At 39.3% G+C, this 7,687-nt stretch overlaps 1 pseudogene; it reads right to left on the reverse strand.

Moving 5' to 3' along the window:
- Nucleotides 1–751: 751 nt before the first annotated feature.
- On the reverse strand, nucleotides 752–863 carry LOC111745641 (annotated as a pseudogene).
- Between the last annotated feature and the right edge of the window lie 6,824 nt (nucleotides 864–7,687).

Genomic DNA, 7,687 nt, shown 5'->3' on the forward strand with positions numbered 1-7,687 from the left:
GGCCTGAGGTTGGACGCCCTGGTCTGGGCGTTCTCCGAGAGATAAGCCCAGAATCCTCACACAGCGTTTCAAACACGTGGAGGCTCCAGGAAGGTTGCCCAGGAGAAAGGAAACCCAAGCTGGGCAGAGCCACAGTTCAGACCCGGAGCCAGGTGACCCCTGGGAGGCTGTGGCTTCACAGGCAGCACGGGTGCTCTGAGCATAACCCGACACGAGATGGGGAGTGGGGCCGGGGAGGCTGCCCCTGGTGTCTCAGCCGGGGTCTCCGCCCATCTTTCTTCCTCCGCTCGGCTTCCTCAAAGCCGCCCCAGCTTTCTGGGTTCCTTATCTCTTTCTCCCCTCTTCCCCATGAAAACCTCTTCTCCTATAAGCAATTTTACACATTCCTTTGTACTGGGGTGCGCATGATGGAGAGTCTTACACACTGCAGAAGGGTTGATATTTTAAGAATGGTGAAACCTTGACCCGAAGGTAGGAAATCCTGGGAGGGTCAAATGAAAAGACTCAAACACGGGTCACTGGTACGTACAGCTTAGCACACGTGAGGGGATCCTCGCGACGTGTGTACTGGCCTGATTCGGGGTGGGGTTCTCTCAATGTTATGTGGAAAGAACGGCCCAGACATTTTTTATTTTTTTAGGCAAGGCAACCCTTGGTCGATCTCACAGATTGCAAGGATTTTGTCAGCTTACAATCCCTTATTATTATTTTTAGTTTTTAAATTTTCCTTTTACTTTATTATTTTTTTTTATGCCTACAGCACCTGGGCTTCCTAGGTGGTCTCCCATCCAAGTGCTAACCAGGCCCAACCCTGCTTAGCTTCCGACAGGCTCGGGCTTGTTCTGGGTGGCATGGCCGTAGACCAGACATGTTTGAGGGGTGGTCATGTTGGTGGTGGTGGAAGAAACACTCGTCTGGCAGTCAGACTACCTCCCTCCTAGGGTCTTGCTTTCCATCTATAAAGTATGCAACCTGGCCCAGGTATGTGACATTTCAGAACTTCCCTGTTCTCGAAGCGAACAATCTTCCTTATCACATAGGATCCACCATCCTCAACCAGGAGAAGCAGCTAAGAACCCTGGGTACCCAATCAGATGCCATCCGGACACAGATCCCGTCAGAATGGACCCTCAAAGAGTCCTAGCCTTTCGAAGTAATGTCGACATGACACTCACACCTGGTGGTCTCTTTCGAAAGGAACAGGGAAGAGTGAGTAAGAGTAAAAGTGGGTGATGGGGAAATCACCTGGGTGGCTCCTAGCACCGACCGCAGGCCAGGACCAGCCTGGAAGGCTGGCATCTGTGATGTTAAGCTTAAAACCTGATCCCTTCCCCGGGAACAGAATGGGGTACAGATCCTGGGAAACCAGGCTGAACAGAAATTAGCCGTCACCAGCTGCTGCCGTAATTACATTGAAATTCAGTTAAACTGATTTCTTGCACTTGATAAAAGCAGTTGTCTTTCCAAATTATCCTCAGACACAATAAAAATACACTATTCCAAACACAATAAAGACACACCACGGCCAGGTTAAAAAGGCCTTTCTCTCTAGGTCTCTCTGTCACCCCGTTTTGCTTGTCCCTTCGCTGGGACGCAGTATTTTGTCAAGGGCTCAGAAAGCTGAATTGCCCTATTAGCATAAGATTCTGTGACTCATTGACTCACAGATTGTAAATCAGACTAACATTGGATTTTAATTAATTATATTAATTTTAAGGGGAAACAACACAACTGAAAAGTCTGCAGTGCTTCATTTACTGAGAAACTCTGAAATGTCTTTTATTTTTAGCAAGAGCCATAAAAACATCTCATACTGAACTAATGTAAAAACCAAGGAAGGGTTGTATTACTCAGCGTGATCACGCCCTTTAAAAGGCTTTGACATTTTCTTTATTTTTGAAAGTTTTTTTAGAAAGGAAAAAAATATATGTATTATATTACATACACATCCACACAGGCACATACTCCATCAGACCCTCTCTGTAACAGCATTCACTGCTGTCCATAATTCAGTATAAGGTGTTTCTACCTTAGATCATCTCAAAGGGAGACTAATTTAAATAATCATAAAGAACTTGCAATTAGTTAGCTTTATTTAAGAGACCGTTCTGCGGTAAGAAACTCTCAAATATTTGTCGTGTACACATAGGCAATTCATTTAGTATTTATTATTCATTTGCATTTATTCATTCACTTACCTACTCTGTGTCTGGCACCTGAGCAGGTGCTGAGAGCATAAAGGTGAACTTTAAAAAACCGCAATCTAGCGGGGGAAGTAAACAGGGTTCAGCATGGTTAAGCGGCATCATAGAATTAAGGACACAGGGCTGTGAGGACACAGGGAGCCATGAGGAGCATCTGGGAACACCTGGGAGCAATAGGAAAGACTCACAGTTGGAGGCATGAAGGAGAATCAATAGCAGAGATCTACAGTCTGTAGCTGGGGAGTAACTGGTACCCAGCTGTGTGTGCCAGATGCTTCCAGGGGCTGGGGAGTCCAGCAGTGAACGAGCTGGATACAAGCACCAATCTTTTGGAGTTTACAATCTAGTTGGGAGACATTAATCAAAAATAACAGGAATTATTATAAGAAATGTTAAAGGGACTTCTTTAAGAAAAAAGATTAAAAATATGAATTACAAATGGCAATAACTATATATTTATTAACAATTACTTTAAATATAAATGGATTAAATGCTCCAATCAAAAGACTAGGGTGGCTGAATGGATAAGAAAACAAGACCTTTACCTATGCTGCCTACATGAGACTCACTTCAGATCGAAAGACATGTATAGACTGAAAGTAAAAGGATGGAAAAAAATATCTCACGAAATTAAAAAAAAAAAAAAGCCGATAGCAGCACTTATACCAGACAAAATAGACTTTAAAACGAAAGTCTATTTTGTGTATATATATACACACACGCACATATATATATATATAATGGAACATTACCCAGCTATAAAAAAGAATGAAATCTTGCCATCTGCAACAATGTGGATGGACCTAGAGGGTATTATGCTAAGTGAAATACAGAGACAGACAAATATCATATGATTTCACTTATATGTGGAATCTAAAAAACAGAATAAATGAACAAATAAAACAGAAACGGACTCATAGATACAGAGAACATTTTAATGGTTGCCAGATAAGAACAGGGGGTTGAGGGGATGGGAGAAGGGCAGGGAAGGGGTTAACAGGTACAAATTGGTAGTTACAAAATAGTCATAAGAGTGTAAAGTATAGCATAGAGAATATAGTCAATAATATGGTAATAACTATGTATGGTGTCAGATGGGCACTAGACTTATCGAGATGATCACTTCCTAAGTTACATAAATGTCTAATTACTATGTTATACACCCGAAAGCAATATATAATATTGTATATCAACTGTAATTAAAAAATTAAAAAGATGATTAAAAATTTTTAAGTAAACAAAACAAAAATAAAATAAAATAAAATTTATAGGAAACAAACAAAAAGACCACAGGAATTAAGTTTTTGTTTTGGTCTTTAAAGAAAAGACCAAAGGAAAAGCTTTAAGGAAAAATATAGGCGCTTTAAGAATATATTTTGGAGGGAGCTAAGCTATGTGGTGAAAATAAGGATAGGCTTCTTTGAGAAAGTGACATCGAGCAGATTGGTAGTTGAGGCCAGCCAGGAGGAGGGATGGTGGAAAAAGCATTCCAAGAAGAAGATATTCAAAGCACTAATAGGAGAGGAAGCTCGGACTTTGCCAGACAGTGAAAAGAAGCAGGAGAGACTGAAACATAACGAGGTGAGTATGAGTGTCTTACTTCCTTAAGAGTGTCTTAAGACCAGGCTGGAGGAGGTGGGCAGGAGCAGATCAGGAGCAGAGGTGGGCAGGAGCAGATAAGATTTGAGCTTTACGACAAGAGTAATAGAAGCACAATAACACACTCCTAAGAAAAAAAGGAATTTGTTTGGGGGAGGAGAATTATTAATTTTAAAGTGTCTAGCACTGTGCCTGAGGCATGAGAAAATTATTCTTCCTCTTTCTATACCCAGCTTAGGTCCATCTACTAGGCTAATCTATGCACTCCGCATCTTCATCTGGTGTATATTTTGTCCTGTATGTTCTGACTTTGATTCTTAACCTACTTTTTCAACTTGTCCCCTGCCTCCATGATTTCTGTTATGACTAGCTATCTGGATAATGGAATAGCTCATTCATTCAATTATTCACTCAACAAATGCTTATTGAACATCCCTTTTGTGCAAAGACTCATTCCTCATTGAGTTTACAATTTCACAAAGGTTTAGAATTCTTGCATAAAAATTATAACATTGAATATTATACCAGAGGCCCTAGAAAGTGCACTAAAGCAAGGAAGGGGGGTGGAAAGGTAAGAATATGTTCATAGAGAAAATGCAAAATAAGCTACAAATAAATTATCAGAATTAATAAGGGACTTTACAAAGATAGCTGGGTACAATAGCGATATATAAAACCCAGTTGTATTCCTATAAATGAGCAACAAAATATATTAACACTGGAGCAATTAATAAATACATATTTAGAGATATGCAAAACCTCAATGGACAAAAGTTTTAAATCGTACTGACAGATATTAAGTAAAATCTAAATACATTGAGAAATATACCATATTCATGGATGGGAAGACCCAATACTGGAAAGATTCTAATTTTCTCAAACTGATTTGTGGACTCCAAATAGTCTTAATCCTAGTCAAAATCACAGCAAGTTCTTTGTAGAATACGACAAATCGAATCTAAAATTTGATGATAATTTTAAGAATATGTGACTCTCTTGAAGACAAACAATGAAATAGGGGGACTTTCTCTACCAGATTCGTTTTGAGTTATAGTAGAGACAGTGTGGTGTTATTAGCACGGAGACAAACAAATAGATCAATGGAGCAGAATAGAGAGAACAAAGAAAGGATGTATATATGTGTGGACACTTGATATTTGGTGCATGGCAGATCAGTGAGGGGAGAAATGTTTTTTCAATGATGAATTCCAGGTAGATTATAGATCTAAGTGTGAAAGGTAAACTATAAGATTTTGGATGATATAGAATATCCTCATATAAAAATATATGCAATATCTTTTTAATCAAGATTCAGAAATGAAAGGTGTTTAAAATTGACTACACTAAAATTAAAAATTTCTGTTCATCAAAGGATACCATAAAAATAATAAAGGGTAAAACTGTAGGGTGGAAGAAGATATGAATGTTATGTGTTTATAATATTAATTGACAATAAATAGAGACAATTAAAAAACTATTCCCTATCAATAAGAAAAACTCAATCCAATAGAAAAATGGACAAAGTCTAATAAATTACCGAAGAAGAAATCCAAATGACCAATATATATGTGTAAAAGAATTTTATTAGTAATGAGGTAAATGCAAATTAAAACTACGAAGAGCTACCCTGATCAAGCCTGATCCTGTCTTATCTCAGAAGCTAAGCACAGTCGGGCCTGGTTAGTACTTGGATGGAAGACCACCTAGGAAGATCAGATGCTGTAGGCATAATAAAAAAAAAAATAAAGAGACTCTAAGCTGACAAGGTCCTTGCAATCTGTGAGGTCAACCAAGGGTTGCCTTGCCTAAAAACAAAAACAAAAACAAAAACAAACAAGCAAAAAACTACTAAGAGCTAACGTACACGTACTACTAGTCTGGCAAGAATGAAAAAGTCCGCAATATCAAATATTGGCAAAGTCTCATACATTTCAAGGAGGGGGAGGGGGAGGTATAAATTAGTATAACTGCTTTGGAAACCAGTGTGGCATTGTCCAAAACAGTTGAAGTTGTACACAGCTTATAACTCAGTGTTTCTTCTGCTACATATGTCCTAGAGAAGCTCATGGGTGTGTACACCAGGATATATGTACCAAAATGTTTACAGCAGAATTGCTTATAATAACTCAAAACTAGAAACAAGCCAAACATTCTTCCACAAAGAATGGATAAATAAATTGGGATATTGATCCAAAGAAGACCATATATCAATAGAAATAGATGCCACTATTTGTAGCACAAGTGACTCTCATCTAAGATTTAACAAAATATGTAAGGTGAAAGAACACATAGGGCATAATTTCCATTCACATAAAATTTAAAAATAGGTAAAACCAAACTATATTATTTATGGAGACATACCAATGAGGTAAAACTATCAAGTTCATCCAGGTAAGGATTAGACAAATCAGAACAGTCTCTTCTGGGGCAGAGGGAGAGGGATATGACTGGGGAAGGTCCCTGGGGAGCGTCTAGACTGCTGGTGACAGTCTCAGCTACAACAGAGTCACTTTATTACTATTTGTTACATTGTACAGATGTATTTCAATTTTTTTCTGAACAAGTATTATGTATCACACCAAAAAAAATTTTTTTTAATTGCATGTATAATTTGAGTGGTCCCCCAAACGTCCAGTCTTCTGGAATTACTCTTCCCTTTAATATCCAAATAAGAATATGGAGTCTCCATCACGGTGACTATGGGGAGTCTAGTCCCATTATCATGAAATGCTTCTAGGTCTCTTGATTATTTTAAGTGGCCTGTCATCTCAAACTACCACTCTAGGCTGCACCTGGGCTGCCTGACCACTGCCCTCTCTTCTGCCACATATAACCAGGTGGCCTCAGAACAGGGGTCTGGGTGCTCTCCACTACCCTCATTCCCAGCACAGACACCAAGACTTAGCAGACTTAGCAAGTCTGCTAAGTTTTTAGATTATGAAATCCATCAGTGAAGTCTTTTTAAGCATACACAAATACATGAATATTTACTTATTTATAATTTTCATACATGTACTACTATTTCAAGTGGATATAAATCCATATATTTCAAAAAATATATGGATTTTGACAGATCTGATTAGTCCTTGTCATTTTTTTTCCCTTAAAAATGTGTTTGATAAAGAGCCATTTTCTTGAGATCAGTTTGTTTGCATTGTCAGCATTAATTTTAATCTCCAGTTTCTTCACAGAAATCTTTTAAAACCACTTGTCCACTTGTTAAAACTAGATGTTATAAACTATAGACTCACTGAACTGCCTATCTGTAAGTTACGATACATTGCAATAGGTCAAAGGTGGTGAATAATGCCATTTCATTTATCTTCTGCAGAGCAACCTTCAAAAACTTCGTGGCTTAAAACAGCAAACATTTATTATCTTGTAGTTTCTGTGCGTCAGAAATCCGGGCGTAGATTAGCTAGGTGTACTTGCCTCAAGGTCTCTCAGGAGGCTGAGAGTGTCCCCAGGCCACAGTGTCATCTGAAGGCTTGCTGGGGTGGAGTTGGGGATAGGAAGAGGGGATTGTCCACTTCTGCTCACTCATGTGGTGGCTGGCAAGCCACAGTGCCTCGCCACATGGCCTCTCCATGAACGCCTTACAACACCCCCCAGGTGTGTTGCAATTCAAGAGAGAACCCAAGATAGAGTAACAATTTGACCACAGAAGTGAGCCCCCAGCCAGGGCCAGGTTCATGGGCGAATGACCTCTGCGGCCTCACTTGGTCTGAGCTTAGAAGGGCCTTACGCTTGGTTTAATGCTCTGCTGTAGCATCTTGAAATTCTTCATAATTTTTGAACAAGGGGCCCTACATTTTCGTTTTGCACTGAACCCTACAAATTATGGAGCAAATCCGACCCCCTAGAAGCCACGCTTTTGCTAAATT

This window comes from Pteropus vampyrus, unplaced genomic scaffold (genome assembly GCF_000151845.1).
Source record: "Pteropus vampyrus isolate Shadow unplaced genomic scaffold, Pvam_2.0 Scaffold159, whole genome shotgun sequence".
Taxonomy (NCBI): Eukaryota; Metazoa; Chordata; class Mammalia; order Chiroptera; family Pteropodidae; genus Pteropus; species Pteropus vampyrus.